The 18,080-nt window shown below is 45.7% G+C and overlaps 1 long non-coding RNA gene across 1 annotated transcript in view; it reads right to left on the reverse strand.

Moving 5' to 3' along the window:
* LINC03041 (long intergenic non-protein coding RNA 3041) overlaps positions 1-870 on the reverse strand; it is a 53,418-nt gene extending 52,548 nt beyond the window's left edge. The window contains exon 1 of the long non-coding RNA XR_014485118.1: positions 809-870. This is a non-coding gene — a long non-coding RNA (long intergenic non-protein coding RNA 3041). The remainder of the gene's footprint in view (positions 1-808) is intronic.
* Positions 871-18,080: the final 17,210 nt, after the last annotated feature.

The following is an 18,080-nucleotide window of genomic DNA, read 5'->3' on the forward strand; positions in this document are numbered from 1 at the left end:
AGAATAGGTGTACTTAGAATGCCTCTTGCATGGATATGAGGAATGATCACAGTAAACTCTTCTCTCCACAGCCTTAAGGTCTTTCCTTTTCCTGGCTTGTTTATGCCTTAGAGGATGCTCAGCCCCATGGTCTCTATTCTTATCATCCAGTAAGGAGTGTCTAAGTGGCACTGCTGCATCCACATGTAATTTACAAAAATAATATTTCATCCTTACTATTGGTGCTGTCTGTGGCTGCATGCTGAATGGGAATCATTTCACAAGGTTCCAGCTGGCCTTCCTCAAAAGATAAAATCCTGTAAAGGATGATTTCTGGGATCTACTAAGAAGAGCATAATGAAGGTTGTAGAACAAACCAACTTAAAAAGGTGGTGGCGGGGGGTAGATATTGCCAACTTGCAGAAATTCCCTCTACCCCCTTTACACCAAAGGAGCCATATCTTCATCTTGTAATAAATGCAAACTCGGAAAGGCTCACAAGCCCGCCTGCCTCTTCAGCTAATGACAGCTTCAATTATGGGGCCTAATCCTGCATTCCTCACACTCCCCTTATCCCTGCATAACTTCCAGGAGAGTCAAAGGGCCCTCTGCCCTGGCCCTGGTGAGGGAGACATTAGTTGTGCAGGAGCAGTGCCTGGGGCGTGCTGGCAAATTTAAGGGTCTGTTCATATAACTGCACACACTTGGAAGCCTTAAATCCTCATACTTTGACTCTTCACCTATTACTGAAATAAAAAGCCACAGTAACTCCATTAAAAAGTATAAAATTCCTCTACAGGAAATGAATACTAGTTTGCTTCCAACTTACATTGGTTTTAGGTTTCTTCTTCCCACCCCCTTTTTACTTTTAATGTTGGTGTTCAATTCCATGGAAAATATTTTCTATGAGGAAAAAAAAAACAACAAACACAAGCACCATGCAGGGTCCTTGCATTTTATTTACTAAACTAGGCAAAACGTCTTTGATTTGCTAGCTCCTACTCCCTGGTAAATCAGTGGGAATTCCTCACAAATACAAGGTTGGCTTAAGTCACCCTATGGGGACACCTAACGACCTCTGGCTTATTGAGAAGTGGCCTTGTTTTATATACTAATCATCCACCCAGCTGTATTAGTAACGAGACTATAACTCATTTTCATCCTAGGCACTCACTGTGCATTATCAGTCTCCTAATTAATCCCAGACAATTCAAGGGGCACGTATTCTTAGTTCTGATTTTCCTCATTGCTCCTCCAGCCAGAGAATCAGAGAGTCGGCAAACAGAGGGTCGTGCTCTGTGTCCCGGAGGCATGCCCCTATGTCCCAGCCCAGAGCCCACTTCCCCCCAACACATTCCCTCTGGACTGGGGAAGCCCTGGGAAGCAGCGCACCTCTGCTGCTCTCTGAGGCAGTGGGGCTTCCTCAGGGGAGAAGGAACCTGGGGTCAGCAGACATCCTGCAAGCCTGCTTAATGGACACAGTCAACAGCAGCTTCCCCAGAGGCAGAAAATAAATTCAAAGCATTGGTAGACAGCAAGCAGGCTGGGCTCTGTGCTCTGGGCGGCTGAGACTCCCACACATTTGCCTCAAGCCCTCATTGCATTCACCTTTGTCTCCTGGGATGCAGGGGAGTGGCTCCAGCCTCCCCTCCCACCTCTCTGAAGAGACAAAAACAGGTAACACATTCCTAGGCATCGGTTAGGAAGACACAAGCAGTTGTACATTTTCAATCATTTAACTGCTTATTTTTGATGTCCCCAGTTAAAAGGGAAAAGTGGCACCTACAGTAGCCAAGCTCTCAGCTTGAATGTGTGATCTCATTTTATCTTCACGTAACCCCATGAGGTAAGTACTATGAGCCCCCGTTACAGATGAGGAAACTTAGAAGCTACGTATCTTGCCCGATATCACACAACTGGTGGGTAGATGAGCTAGGCTTTCAATCCGGGCCTGCCTGAGCACAAAGCCCATCTTATCCTGTACAACTCCATTTCAGGCTCTATGCCAGAGAAGAATCTGAGGGTTCATGTGCTTGAAAACATGTTCATCTATGAGTGTCTAGTATTGCTAAATGGAGTATAATTGCTTCTGCTTTACTTCTTTGTAAAAATCACCATAAATCATCCCTCGGCCTCTCTTTCTCCCCAGGTTCTGAAATCTGGCAAGGTGAGTATTAAACCATGAGCACTGGCATCTATAAACACCTTCAAAAGAGGACCAGTTCTTTTCACTACTGGGGCCCTCCAATGCTGGGAAACCTTCCCTTGTTGGGTTTAAAGGAGCACTAGGACTTAGGGTCAGGAGCTCTGTGTTCAATTTCTAACCTCCCCAAGCCTTGGTTTTCTCATTTTTTTTTTAATACTTTATGTTCTAGGATACATGTGTATAACATGCAGGTTTGTCACATATGTATACATGTGCCATGTTGGTGTGCTGCATCCATTAACTCGTCATTTACATTAGGTATATCTTCTAATGCTATCCCTCCCCCCTCCCCACCTCAGGCCCCAGTGTGTGATGTTCCCCTTCCTGTGTCCAAGTGATCTCATTGTTCAGTTCCCACCTATGAGTGAGAACATGTGGTGTTTGGTTTTCTGTTCTTGCGATAGTTTGCTGAGAATGATGGTTCCAGCTGCATCCATGTCCCTACAAAGGACATGAACTCATCCTTTTTTATGGCTGCATAGTATTCCATGGTGTATATGTGGCCACATTTTCTTAATCCAATCTGTCATTGATGGACATTTGGGTTGGTTCCAAGTCTTTTCCTCATCTTTATAATGGAGATAATAATCCGTATATTGCTGCTGTCTTTGCAGGATGGTTGTGAAACAATAGTCCTCAGCCTCCTTTCTAAGCTTCTATTCTAATCAGTCAGTATGTTTTGGAAGGCCTCAGTAAAGCACTCTTGAGTATCTCCCTTCTTATTCCATCTCCCTAGGCAATTCTTGTCCACCCCAATAGTGAGGATGTCAGCACTCCACCCAGCTGCCCTGGGATCTCTTTTTAGGGTTTCTGTGCCCCACCCCTCACCAGCTGTGGTGTGGTTTCAGCTGCACCTACAGCCATTGGAGGAGGAAGAGGTGGAGGAAGATTGCCCTCAGGGATTGCCCATGAGTTTGCATAGCCCCTCCCAGTGAGGTTCCTTTGCAATAGTTGGGGAAGCTGTGACTTATTCACCAGAGCCCCTGAGAGATCAGGCTATAGCCTGTCCTCTGCAGGGTTCACCCCTTGATAATACCTTACCCTGAGGTAACCCCATGCTCAGCTTCTTCCCTCCCCCTGCTCCACTCCCCACTCCCTGACCAGTCTCCCAGGGGAACACAGCCTTAATAAGTAACTTGTACATGACCCCTCATCTCAGGGTGTTTCTAAGGACCTCCTCCAAAAAAAATAATGGTTTCTGTTGCACCTATTCCAGACTTCTCTGAGCTCCAGATCCAAGAATTGAAATTTTTCCTTGACATCTTTCATATTTCTCAATGGCAGCCTCAAGATCAAACACCCAAAACAGAACTTGTGATCTTTTCACGTCCCCAGTGCCTTCCAGTGTTCCCCAGCTCAGTGACCCCTCCTTCTGTCCCCTCTCATCCATCTTTCAAGGTGTGGAAATCTTGGAATCTCTCAAGGCTTTCTCATTTTTCAACCTACCTTCCTCCTCCCCAATTCCATACAAACCATCTTCAAGCTCCTATCATTTTCACCCCCTAAATGTACCTAAAATCTGTAAAATTCCCTCCATCAACTTCTACCACCACCCTATCCCAGCCACCATCAACTCTTCTCAATATACTCATAATTCCCTCTAATAGGTTTACACACCTCTCTTTCAGTTTCCAGTATTAATGATCTTTCCCATCTAATCATACCACTTCCCTACACAAAGCTCTTCGGTAGATTTTTATTGTTCCTAAGCTAAGCAGAAGACTTGTGGCGAGGCCCACTAGGCCGTGCATGGCGCCAGCCTCACCTTTCTTTGCATTCTAGCTCCGGGTACTTGCCTCCTTCAGTTCTTTTGACCAGAATGCTTTCCCTCTCCTCTTCCTTTTCATTCTTCCCAGCCCTCCACTCAGCTCAAGCATCGCCTCCTCATCTCCCTGCCTAAGATGAATTCCCTATTTAAGATTCCGATAACACCATGTACACCTTCTTCTTAAGATCTGCCACTGTTGCAAGAAGTTGCAGTCAAATGATTACCAACACGCATCTGTGTGGTCACGTGGCTCAGCAACCCAGATACAAGTGCTTTGAGAACAAGGGCTACATGGGGTTTTTTTTTGCCACTTTATCCTCAGTAGCACCTAGCAGGCACTCAGTGAACTGCATCATGACTAAGAAACTGCAGCACCACATGGAGAGGATTTTAGGAGGGGTGTTTCCCTCAATACAAGCAGGGGCAGTGTCTCTTTTGTCACTGAGCTATTGCTGTTGCTGTTCTGCCTCAGGCTGGTGTGACCCAGAGAATCAGAGGATTACGCTATCAAATGATGAGTTATTCTCTCTGAAGACAGAAAGACATGAAACACATTGTAGGCATCAATTCCAAAACATTGAGCCAGTATTAGCTCCGTTTAAAAAAGGAAGACACAAACAATTGCACATTTTCAACCATCTAACTGCTTATTTTTCAATGACCCCAGTTAAAAGGGGAAAGGGGGAAAGGGGCAATTGTGGAGCGCCTACAAGTCAAGCTCTCAGCCCTGAATGCATGATCTCATTTTATTGTCACAGCAACTCCATGAGGTCAGTACCACGAGTCCCATGTTGTAGATGAAATTGAGAAGCTACGTATCTTGCCCAGTATCACACAACCAGTGAGGAGATGAGCTAGGCTTTCAATCCGGGCCTGCCTGAGCATAAATCCCATCTTCTTGTCCTGTAGAACTCCTTTTAAGGCTCTACTTGAGACAAAAATCTGGGAGTTTGTGTGCTTGAAAACGTGTTCACCTGTGAGTATCCAGTATTCCTAAATGAAGTATAACTGCTTCTGCTTTATTTATTTGTAAAAATCATTATAAAAGCTTTTCTCTTGATCGAATAGTTACTATATTTTGAAAGAGTGTGATTCAAGGTAGAGACCATGAGTTTGTATACAACAAGGACCAGGTAGTATTTATTTTGCGCGTGCCCTGAAGCTAGTAGGTGCTCAATAAACATTTGTGAAATGAAATTCAACTTCTCTCTTATTGAACTATTGTGTTAATATGAAATGTTAGAGATTTGTGGTTCCATTTATTTTCTTCTCTCAGCATTCAAGACCAAGAGTTTTTGTTTTATGAAAATTAAATAATGTATTTGGAAGCATAGTAGTGACATTTTTCTCTTTAATTGCTGCATGACTCAATCACAGTATTGCAGAGTGTGGGAATGGGAAGGACTCCATTTCAAGGAAGGTGGGTGCTTTTTAGCAGGGAAGCACATCTGCGCATCTTCGTGTTTTACCCCATTCACTACACAGAATCTGTAGAGCCCAAGGTAAGCAATATACCTGAAACCGATTCTATGTCTAGGACTTCCTGGCAGGCCACAAGCAGTGACCATAGCCTCAGTGTCCCTGTGACAAGGGAGGCTGTATGTTTGGAAAGACAAAGGGCGTCCTTCCCATTTCCTCCAGGAATCAGTGTTATATGTGTTGTATGCTTTATACTTCTTTGTTGCCAGTTTTGTCTTGTTGAAGTTTGCCTTGATTTGACAACACTTACAGTCTAGTCAGATTGAAGGGGACAGAAGAGAAATATCGAATTCTCAGCCTCGGAAAAGGCTCTTGATAATGTCACTCAGAGCCAGCATTTTGGCCACACTGTATGCTCTAAACAATGCCTTTATACATTAACTTTAGGACTGAAGCCTGCTGTCCTCGTTCTAGATGTTCTGTCCCAGATGTTTCCTCGTCCTGGTTCAGATCTCAACTCAATGCCATTTACCCTGACCACCGGTAGGGGCAGGGCTTTGCACAGTTATGCATTTGTTCCCAAGCTCTTGTCAATCTCTGAAATTACCTTGTTTATTTTTCTGTTTAGTTATCTCTTTCCCCCACACTAGAATGTCAACCATGCAAGGGCAGGGATCTGTCTTTATTACTCCTGCCTTCCTGGACCTACAACATGCCTGGCACATTAAAAGCACTCAAGATTACTTGTCATATTGGTGAATGAGTAACGATTTCATCTGAGCATCACGGTCCGTTTTAGGGCAAGGGAATGCTCACCTCCGTTTTAGAGAAGAGGCACCTACATCTCTGTGACACTCAGCGATTAGCCTGAAATCACAGGTAGGTCTGTAGCAGAGTCGTGACTTGAACCCAGGTCTTCTGTCTATGATCTGGGAAGCAGAGTGAACTTTTGCCCAAAAGTTAGGTCATGCAGGTACTCTTAAAAACAAGGGCCCCGTCAAAGATGATCAAATGCGAGCTGATTTGGGTATAAAGGCCTGATTCAACCCTGAATCCGTTCCCTGTACCAGAGATGAAAACTCATCTACAAGATGAACTTGCAGGTGCGGCCAAAGACTGCTTCCTGCACCAGCTTCTGCGTTTGTGCACCAGGACCTGCACTCATCCCTCCGTGGCCTTGGCCTCGGGCCACACTGGCCTCTGGGTCCCTCATTCCAGGAGGCTCTGGCCTGACTCTAGACTTTCGGCAATTTTTCTGATGTCCTAATTTCTTGATCACCTGTGCTGACACGATCCTGATTTCCTTCAATATGTCTTTTTTCCACTCCTGGGAAATTTCTGTCTGCTCCAGCATATGTCCCCATCTTCCTTTGTGAAAAGAGAGGCAAGGAGCGGGAGTGGGGGAGAGCCGTTTAATATTTTTGAGCGATGTCTTCATATTCTGTCAATAAATTGCCTCTGCCAGCTTTTAGAGGCCCTATTGGCTGTTGTACTGACCTCTTGTTCCTTCTGTACTTGAAAAATGCCTTATTATTTATCTTAGCCTCTCTCGCAATCTTTTCATTCCTCACCTTTGCTTTCCTTATCATGTTTTTGCACTTTAACTTTGTGCTATAATTTCTCTAGCTGAGTCGCTGTTTGATTCTTTTTTTTCATACTTTCTCGCTTTCCTCGTTTTGATTACTTCCCCTACCACACCACATCCTCTTTAGAGCTATTTGCTTGGCCTATTCTCTACACTTCTTGTATTTGTTGCTAGGTAGCACGTATTTTCTTTGGGCAGTTTCTATTCATTTCTCTCTGATTACACTCTTCCATCGGCGGCTGTTCTTTTCAATCTCTTCGTGCCCTTGGCTTTTCTTGGTAGGAGCTGACTACTTTATTTGATCTGGGATCTCCTGCATGTCCTTCAAAGAGGGTCCTAATGTCTGCTGAGCCTTATATGGGGTGTGTATTCGTTTGCTAGGGTTGCCCTAACAAAATACCACAGACTGAGTGGTTTAATCAACTTATTTTTTCACAGTTCTGGAGTTTGGAAGTCCAAGATCCAGGTGCCATCAGGGCTGGTCTCCTTCGAGGTCCCTGTCCTTGGCTTGTGGAAGGTCACCCTGTTGCTGCCTCTTCACGTGGACTTTTCTTTATGTGAGCACATCCCTTGTGTCTCTTTTTGTGTCCAAATTTCCTCTTCTTATAAGGACACCAGTTAGATTACATCAGGGCCCACCCTAACGGCCTCATGGCCTCATTTTCAACTTAGTCATCTCTTGAAAGGCTCTAGCTCCAAACATAGTCACATTCTGAGACACTGGGAGTTAGGACTTCAACATGTATATTTAAGGAGACATAACTCAGCCCATAACAGAATAAGCAGTAACTCCTGACATTCGATCATGGGTCAAGAGGAAGCTAGGTGCCTCAGTTTACATGTCATCCAAGTGTCCCCAAGTCAAACTGCCTGTGGGTACAAGTGGAGTCGCCTTACAGTAATATTCTACAGATACTGGCAGGCCCTCAAGCCCTACCAAATACTTTTCTGCATACTTCAGTGAATCTCAGAGAGTGAATCCCACTAACAAGACAGTCAGATGAGAATGGTATCCTCTGAACTCCTCAGCCAATGCTTACCTTCTGGATGTCTCTGACCACTTGGCACTAGTACTGATGCTGGGCACCTCTGCCACTTCTGCTGGGCATTGCCATTGGCTGGCACCACCTCCTAGGTGCTGCCAGACACCTGCAGTGCCATGGTGCAGACTGCAGTTCTTAAGATCCCAAAGCCACACCACGAAGGTGGAAGGCAGAAGCCTTTTCACCTTCCATACTGTGCTTTGTCCTCAGGTGCCAAGATAGTTATGCCCTATGCCACACGTTTTCTCGATCTTTCAGTGAAGCACCCTGATTTAACTTCCAGCTCCCCTTTCTTAGTATTCAGGCAGGAGTCCATGCAGCTTGAGACAGGCACACTCAAACACTGTGTGCTTCTCTGCCATTGAGGTGACATACATCTGCCAATTTTATCATCCGTTAGAACAAGTTCTCCCATGTGTCTCCCTGGTACCTCCTGCAAGAAGACTTGGGGTAAACGCACTTAGCTATGGCTATCAGCTGTGGACTCAATGTTTGTGCATCTCCCCCAAATTCATATGTTGAAATCTTAACCCTCAATGTTGATGGTATCAGGAAGTGGGGCCCTTGGGAGGTAATTAATTCATGAGGATGGAACCCCCATTAATGGGATTAGTGCCCTTATAAAAAAGACATGAAAGCACTTGTTTTTCTCCCTCTAGTCTCCTCTGTGTTAGGATAAATGAGAAGATGGCCATCTGCAAACCAAGAAGCAGGTCCTTACCAGACATTGGATCTGTCAGCACCTATGATTGCTCTGGAACTGTGAGAAATAAGCCACCCGGTCTATGATACTTTTGTTAGAGCAGCCCAGACTAAGACACTATTCTATAGTGGTCACAGTTTAGGACCGTCTGCATACATATGGAATCTGGACACAAGTTGAGTCCAGTTCTGACATCTGTAAAATCTCTGTTCTCAGTCTTCCACTGAAACAGCATACTGAGTATGCCCCTCTCCCACCACGGGAAGCTGCAGGTAACAGACAATTACAGTGAATGGAAAATTGAGAATGAAGGTGATGGCAGAAACAACCGGGACAATCAAAGTTTATTGAGCCTTACAGGTGCCTGATGCTGTGCTATTTTCTGGAATTGCAATGGAAAACATGAATACATATGATTAAAGTGTTTACCCTTATTTTAGGATTTAAATTGTGATGAAGGATAAATTAAGATACATTTTTATAATATTTTCAGTGTTAAAGGTTTGTACAATTGCAGCACCGAGAGCCAAAAGTCTACCCTGGACGCTTATGGCAGATTTCCTGTGTTTCCAGAGTGCTCACATGAGTACATGCACCTTAGTAAATATGCCGGGCATCACCTCCCCATCCACACCCACTCACACCTTGAAAGGTGACAGTCAGCTCGGTGTGCTGGCTCATGCCTGTAATCCCAGCACTTTGGGAGGCCGAGGTGTGCACACTGCTTGAGCTCAGGAGTTCAAGACCAGCCTAAACAACATGATGAAACTCCATCTCCACAAAAAATACAAAAAATTATCCAGGCATGGCAGCAGGCAACTGTGGTCCCAGCCACCTGGGAGGCTGAGGTGTGAGGATTACCTGAGTCTGGGAAATCAAGGCTGCAGTGAGCCAAGATCGCACCACTGCACTCCAGCCTGGGTGACAGAGCGAGACCCTGTCTCAAAAAAAAAAAAAAAAAAAAAAAAAGAAAAAAGAAAAAAAAGAAAAGAAAGAAAGGTGACGTGATATACAACCTTACCCCTTCTGGCTCCAGGCACCAATTTACCAATCAGATATCAATTACTTAATCAGAGCCAGCTGGGTTCTCTGTCCTCAGAAGTAGAACACTGAGGGATGGAGTCAGGTGTGCCCACAGGATGATAGGCACTTTACCTGAAAGGTTATAGGAAATTGGTCCCGAAGTTGATGCCAGAGCAAGCCAGCAATGTCCATGAGGAAAAGAAATGGGATTCCTAGGCCACATGTAACCAGAGAAGAATGCACCTCAGGAAGACAGGGAGTGGACAGAGGCACAGAGCTTGGAGGTTGCAAGTCCCTGTGCCTCTGTCAGGAATTGACACTGGATCATGGTTTCCTGGGTCCAGTCCCCATGGTAACCCACAGCACTTCTTTCCTCTTACTTTCTGTAAAGATTCTCTGTTGTACTTCCGTGGTAATTCTCCTCATAACTTCAGCTCCTTTAACTGAACTTTTTTGCTCTGCAACCAGAGCCTTCATTGTAATAGCCTTGTGGTTACTCAACTATAGTCTTTGGTAAAATTTTTCCTTCTTTACCGTGCTCAGTCTTTATTAAGCAGCCTCAGTGTCACCTCCTCTCTGAAGCATTCCCTGACAGCTCTCTCCCTTATGATCCCTCAGGATTCTGTTCATAATCATTGTATTGCAGTGTAATTTATCTGTTTATAAACATTTTACTCCCAGACCACAAGATCCGCAAAGGCAGAGCTCTGGTACCTACAAGGCACTCAGTAAATGTTTGCGGAATTGCCTTAGTGGCTCTGAGTTGGTTCTGGAAGCAGCCTGCCAGTCAGTATGCCATCCTATCTGCTGCTCAACCTTCCAGCCACTTGAGGGGCTCTGCGTTTACACTGACTTCGCTGCCTCACCCCTTTGCTCTCAGTTCTATCTTTCCTCAGTCCTCCTAGTGTCCAGGCTTGCTTGTTTGCTGGGTCCCCCTGCTCTGTGCAAACTTGACTACCTTTGGATCAGTGACAATTCCAAGGCGACCCCCCTGGGGCAGGGCACAATCTGTTTCCCAGGGTTCTAGAACTCTTAGCTGAGTTTTGGCTCCTCTTAATGGCTTTGTGTGGTTGCCTGGGGCCCATGCTACCTGTGTGTCTGCTCATGACAGCATCCTCCACCCGATCCAGCCATCTGTTTATTTTGGCTGCATCTCCGTCTTTATGTTCCCTCTTCTGAAAAATAGTGAATGGTAGCTACTCTCTTTAATCAGCCAGAGGCCCTCACTACCTTGTCCATCAGAGAAAAATTGACTCCAGATCTGTAGCAGCTTTCTTGCATGGGAGAAAACACCGGTGCTCATTTGCTCAGGAAAACAACAACAACAACAAAAACCTCTTGCTCTGCTGAGACAATTTTCCTTTATGGATTGCAGGGCCCCCTAGCAAGCCCACCGGGTTTTCCTGCCAACTGCAGCTATATAGCCAAGCTGCTGACTCACCCCCTGTCAGCCTGGGGCAGGGGGTGGCGACTGGAGAGTTTCACAGCCTCAGGATGTTTATTTGCTTCACTTTCTGTTCTCTGATAGGGAAGGTTTTGCAAGAGGGGTTTCTGCCAGTGCACCTACTGTGCTATCCTCAGTACCGATAGATATGTGATTGCCTGGGAGAGCAGGGGCTTAAACACACTGGGGTTCTGATACTTTTGCCCTCACCTTGGGACACCTTTCTGGCTTCTGCTTTTGGGAGAGTAAAGAAAAAGGCAGATTCAAGTTCAGCCCTGAGAATTTCAAAATGGACTCTCTTGCCTCTCTCTCTGAACCCCCACCTCTCGTGTAGATAGCTTGGGCTTTTTATAGATGTTGTGACCTTCATGTTGATTGGTCTGGAAATAAATAAAAGAGTAATAAAAGAGAAAGAGTAAGAACTTCTGGCTAAAATATTGCCTGCTGGCTTCACGTGCCCAGGCTGTTTCTGGTCCCTGCAGGGGTCAATGCTGTGTGTCCAACTGGATACACATCTGCTCAGGATGGGCCAGTATCTTGAAAGGCTCCTCCTTGCTTGAGATTAAAGAAACAGCACTCCTCTGCCAGGCAATACTTCAGACTCTCCTTTCAGCCTTTGGCTGTGGGGCAGGACATGGACCGAGAAATGAAGACAGCCTCCAGCCAGGGCTGAGAGCCCTGAGTGATGAGCAGGGGAGTGGACAGTGCCTGTCTTGACTTTCTTCCTCTCCATGGCTTGCTTTGTTCTCCATTAGGAGATCTCAGCACATCAAAATATTAGCTAAGAAGATACTTTAATCTGAGGACAAAGTGACACCTATTTAAAGTAACTTATCAACAAAGACAGCTAGAAGGTTTTTTGCACCTGACCATATATGATACCCCAAAGCTTTTCTATGAAAAACTGATTTTGTGATTTGGGGCAGCCTGAAAGTATGTGTAATAAAAGAGAAAGAGCACTTAACCCGAGGCGGGAGCCTCAGTTTCTAACGCTAGACTCATTACTAACGATGCCACTTTGGGCAAATAATTCTATTTATCTGGCTTCATTAGTGACCTCAGTGGGAGCAGCTTTAGCAGAGAAACTGACATTGTAATTGCCAGATCCATAGGCTAATTTTCATTCCTCATCCTCCTTGACAACTCCACCACATTTGGCACTCTTGACTGCTCTTTTCCTTCTCGAGACCATCTCTGCTCTGGGCTCCTGGGACCCAGCCCCTGTGAATTCTTCTCCCCACTCTCTCCCAGCCCTTCGCACCCTCCTTCTCTATCCCCCATAATCCCCCAACCCAGCACCGCCTGTCCATTGCCTGGTGGTGTTCCCCAAAGCTGTCTCTTTTCCCCTCTTCTCCTCACACATCTGTGTCATACGTAATCCTGTTCACTCCCACGGATCCAGGCACCATCACTTTGCTGGTAACTGCCATATCTCTTCTTCAGAACTCTCCCCACCCCTCTCCCGAATGCAGACCGGCCTTTCCAGTGGCCCGGAAGATGCCCCATCTACATTGCACATTGAGCACTTCCAACTCAGTCGGCCCTTGACCGAGCTCATCGTCTCAGACATGTGTCCTACCCAGCCGTTAAACCTGAATCCTTGTGGGGCGGGTTGGCGGGGGACCGATTCTGCCCTCTATATTTCAGTCAGTTTCAGGAGCTACACTGTCTTTCAAGCTTCACTCTCCCTAACGAGATGTTGCTGCCAAATCTCCCTAAGAGCCGTTCCTCACATCTTCATGCCACTGGCTACTGTAGTTAGGTACTCAGGGGCTGTCACCTGGATCTATGAAACAGTACCAGAAAGAGTTAAGAATAAGTTTAGCTGATGTAACAGAAAGCTGAACTTGCAGTGGCTTAACCAAATAGTGATTTTTTCCTCACACAGTAAGAAATGCAGATGTAGGAGATCCAGAGTCAACATGGCCGCCCCACAATGCCTCCAGGGACCCCGCATGCCTCCTATCTTTCCAGTCAGCCACTCTTGCCGTATGGCTATCCTCGGTATGCTTGTCACTTCATGGTCGCAAAATGGTTACCTTCTTCCACATCGACATTCCAGGTTAGGAGAAAGGAAAGGGTAAAGGAGAAAAAGCAACTGCCTCCTGAATCTGACCCTTTTCAAAGAGCTCTCCCGGAAGCTCCACCCAGGGAAATGTCCCTTGACATTTCATTGGCCAGAACTGTGTAGTCTGACCTCTCCCTCTGCAAGGACTGTTGAGAATGGTAGTGGGGGTTTTGTTTCTTTTGTGTTCTTTCGCATGCAGCACACATTGACTCTCTGAATAAAATTGAGGTTCTGTTAGGAAGAAAGAAAATGAGAACTGATACTGAATAAGCAAATAACTGTGTCTGCAACAGCCTGGTCTTGGTCCCCCAGCCATCAAACTCTTTCCCTACTTCTCTACCCTTCATGTCCCTAAAAAGGGATTGGACCATATTGCTCCCCATTCTAACTATCTGTGTTGATTCCTTGTTGGCTACAGAATAAAGAACAAACACCACAGCCCACAGTCTGGGTCCCATCTTCTTTTCTGTGCGCTCCTCCTGCCATCACCCTCTCCCCTGAGAACACCCCATAGGTCCCACAGAAATCACCACGGTTTCCTCTGCCCACAGTGCTGTGCCTTTCCACATGCTATTCTAGTGCCTTATTGCCTTTCCCATCGTTGGCCATTTATTCAGCCCTCATTGCTGGGGAGGGAAGAGGCATGTATCAACGCGGATTTCTTCCTTAACCTTTAGAAGACAGACCTTCCTCACACTTCTGAGTCCTCCCCATTCGCTGTGGGCTCCACTCCATGGGACAAGGTGCTCAGCCTGAGAAGACAGAGCCCAGGCTCAAGTGGGTCATGTTTCCTAGAGGGTGGGGTCACTGAGTTGAAAGAGAACACAAATCCCCAAGCATGGTGTATTCCACTTCTGACTCTCTCAGCGAAGTCCTGGATCATCCCCGTTACTATTATTTCACAGCTGCTCCCTTGAATAAAGTGCCCTTGAGTGGGACATCCGTCATCTAGGGCAGCAGCTTGTCCTGATCAGTTCACCTCATTTCTGTAATTCATCCATGCAGTTGCTTCAGGAAGTTGGCTCAGCATCTTCTCAACAGACTTAGAAGTCTTTCTTGTCCTCCCTGTGGACAGCCTGAGCATAGGGTCCCAGCTCCGCTCTCATGGAAGTTAGGGTCCCCAGGCCAAAGGCATGGATGTGAATTTTTACCAGAGCTTTGCATTGTGGTATAAGCCTTCGCCAGCCATCTAATAAAATCAATGTTGAGTTTTTCATACAGCCAGGGATTCTTGTGTGCAGACAATGGTGTGCTGATCAGTGTTCAACAACTGGGTCTGGGGGCAGGGGTAGCTGTAGAAGAAGAGCTCTGGCTTGTAGAGTTTGCCAATTTTTGTGGTGTAAATACTCCCACCATGGCCAAATTCAAGCTACCAATGCAATACAACTGAAAATGCAGTAGGAAAGAGTTTGGCACGATGGGCTCCCTGGGCCAGTTTGACCTGGCTCCAATGCAACAGCAGGAGACCCCAACCGGGGAAAAGGATGTGGATTGAAGTCTAGGCACAAAAGCCATACCCAGAACTCTGCAACCACCTCCTTAGCAACATGTTCTCTAAACCTACCCCCATCCTTCAGATGGATCCCTATTTTCCCTGCGATTACACAACTCTGTGATGATTCTTCTCCCACAGCAGTGTTTTAAAAAATCTTCTTTTGGGCAAATAAGTTTACTTTTCCTCGGTATATATGCCATCAATCATTGACGCCACAAAGAGGCTGTGAAAGCCTTGCCCTATTGAATGATGAGCAATGAATGCCCTGTTGAATCCTTGTCTCACTGAGGAAGCCGCCACACCTTGGGTCACCACTAGGAGTCACTCTTTAGCACCGGGAATAGACAGACTCAATAGCGCTTAGCACATAGTAGGGCTAAATGCCCACGTGTTGAAGGCATGGAAGAACTACCAAATGTGGGTTAGATGCCCCCTCTTGGGAGTCCCATAAACCTTTGAAATCAGCGGACATTATCATATATACAAACATTTTGTAGTATCATGTGGTAGGGTGTCCTATGAGTAGGTATGACTGCCCCATCTCTAGGTCATTCACCTTAGTATGCGGAAACCTAGCACAGTGTCCAACATGAAGAAGCTACTCAGTAGACATCTGCAGAATGAGTGGTGGAGCCGAATATGCAGTACTTTCAAATATTCCCTGAGGAGGTTTAGTTTCATTTCTTTTTTTCATTTTCTTCTTTTGTTACTATTACTATTGTTTTTCCCACAAAACTCTAGCTTTCAACATGATGGTACCAAAAGAAAAAGAGAGAGAGAGAGAAAAGAGTTCAATGAATTGCAGCTTCCAGCTGGTTATTATTATTATTATTTAAATTTTGGCTTTAACTTTGTGGGCAACTGAAGCCTATGATTTAAGCCATCTCTAGCTGAGCAAGGGGCAGTGCCCGCCCAACCACTCTGATTTCCAGAATGCACTGTGCTGTGTCAATATACATTACTTGTCACATTGCCATGAGTCTGAGAAGTTTGATCTCTGCTCTTAGATTGTTGTCATGTGTCAAAGCAGACAGCCCAGGGGGAATAACTACATTGCGCAGGAAAAGCAGACATCGAGCCGTGGTCAGACCGCCTCAAAGATAAACACTGCTGTGTGGACCAGAAGAAGAAAGGTCGAAAAACAATCTGAAGCTTCAGACACCGTGAGGTTTTTTCACTTTCATTTTCTTGCCACTCTGAGGCTTCCATTTTATCAGTATGTGCAAATATACATTTTTCTTCCAACTGACCTTCTGACAGCTTGTCCCACAATACGGGACTAGCTTGAGTAGGTGGCCCTGTCGTTGGTGAAACGGGGTGGTATCTATGATGCCCTCAAATGGAAGCTGAGTCTGCAAGCCCCCACCCACTGTCCCCTGCAAAATGAAAGCTCAGAGAAAATGTAAAAATATAAGTAAACTCAGGGAAGAAAAGTCCACTTCAGTGAGTATGAGCTACCCAAGCAGGAAGGCTGCAATCATTGTTTGCGGCTGCTGCTGCTGCTGGTGCGTTTTCTATTTTTTGAAGTCGTCTAAAAACAAACAAACAAATGAGTAGGAGTGTTCTCATTAAAAAAGGAAAGGGCAGAAGTCAATCTCCCTGTTTAAAGACGCCCACACGCTTGAAATAGTTTCCTAGAAAGGCAGACAGAATTTAACCGGGTGTAGCTTAGCACACTCACAGAGCATTTTTACAACACCTCCCGAATCCTCAATGGCTGATCCCGTGGTATGACAGCAGCATGCCACATTCATTGCACCAGACAAGGATTAGGGAGTAAAATTTGTCATGTATGTAAATTGTAATCACAGTGGATGGTTGTATGTGCTCATTTAGGCATTTTAACAGTGTGTGATGCTATCCTCTCCGCAGGACTAATAAGCATTAGCCATAATGAGGTCAGTCAGTCAGGCATTATCAGGGGATTTAATTGGGACATGGGTCTCTGCTGAAGTGAAAATTAATAACTTTTGTCAATGTTCTGGTGAAATGTTCTGTCTTATTAAACTATGAGGGTCAATTAGAAAGCATTATGTAATAAAGTCCCCAGCAGCAGAACTCAAATTGAGTTATACCACAGTCATTATTCCAGGGCGAATGCATTTGAAAATGGAAAACCAGAGTGCCATATGGAGGATTTGGGTCAGATTTACAAGCATTGCATGTTAAGGCTTCCACAAGAAGGAAACAATTAAACGTAATACCGAAATAAATCAGCGCGCCGAGCGGGCTGTGCAGGGCCAGGTGCCTGGGGCAGGCCATGGCCCTGGAGTTGTGACACTGCAAAATGGCAGTGTCAGGAGCCTTCCATGGGCTGCGTCAGGCAGCGCCAGCCTACAAATCGCTCGGAGTGCTTAAAATCTGGGGCACACCTGGAAGGCTCAGGCCTGCACACTGACTCATATAAATAACTCTTTATTGTGTAGCTATTAAGACGAGAGATTGCTTTTATTAAAGTGCAAGTTATTGTGGCACAGCAAATTAAAGAATTTTAAAGCATACTAAACAGCCACTGCTATTCCCCATTCGGTCATGTTTTACGGTTCTTTAAATGGGCAGTATATTGTTAGGGAGATATAAACTCTGTGCCAAGACTGGGATCTGACACAATGGTTCAGGCACTTTTTCTGGCCAGGAAGGATTGGGAGGGGTGGAGCAGTGCTGGTGAGGACACTGTCCTGGTCCTGGATGTGTGTGTAGAGGTGGAGGTTGGTGTGTGGTAGGGGGTTGGATATCACCTCTCTTCTGGAAGACTGGGGAGGTGGCTTTTGTCTACTCCATTCTGGTAGAGAAGGTTATCTTCAAACTGAGCAGTTTTAGAGATGGTCTTCAGATAAGGTAGTTAGAAGATGGAAGAAAGGGAGAAAGGAAGAGAGGGAGGGAAGGAGGCGTACATATGTGCAGAGGGTCTGTAGTGCCCATTACTAAAGAATCACAGCTTCCTCCAACTTTCTTATCTTGACCAACCCCATTTTCTCTGAACCTTCTCTTCTCTAGTGAATTGAGCTTGGGTCTGATTATTTCCCCATTGGCCCCCAACGTTGATTATGTTTCTAATTAAAAATACATGGCAGCAATGCCTCTCCTTGGCTCCACATCATCCTGGGACCTAGCCCATCCCCTCCCTCTCACCTCCATGACTGCTGCTTCAAGCTGAGCTCCATCACCTCCCGCGAGGCCAGACAGTTGCAGTTTTGCTTTAGCCCCCTCCTACCCATTCTCTTCACAGCAGTCATAGTAATCTTTAAAAAACGCAGATCTGACCATGTCACTCCCCTACTGAAAAATCCTTTAACGCCTTCCGTTTGCACATAGGATAAAACTCGAATCCTTTCGCTGGCCCACAG

Source organism: Rhinopithecus bieti, unplaced genomic scaffold, assembly GCF_001698545.2.
Source record: "Rhinopithecus bieti isolate Rb0 unplaced genomic scaffold, ASM169854v2 scaffold_71, whole genome shotgun sequence".
Taxonomy (NCBI): domain Eukaryota; kingdom Metazoa; phylum Chordata; class Mammalia; order Primates; family Cercopithecidae; genus Rhinopithecus; species Rhinopithecus bieti.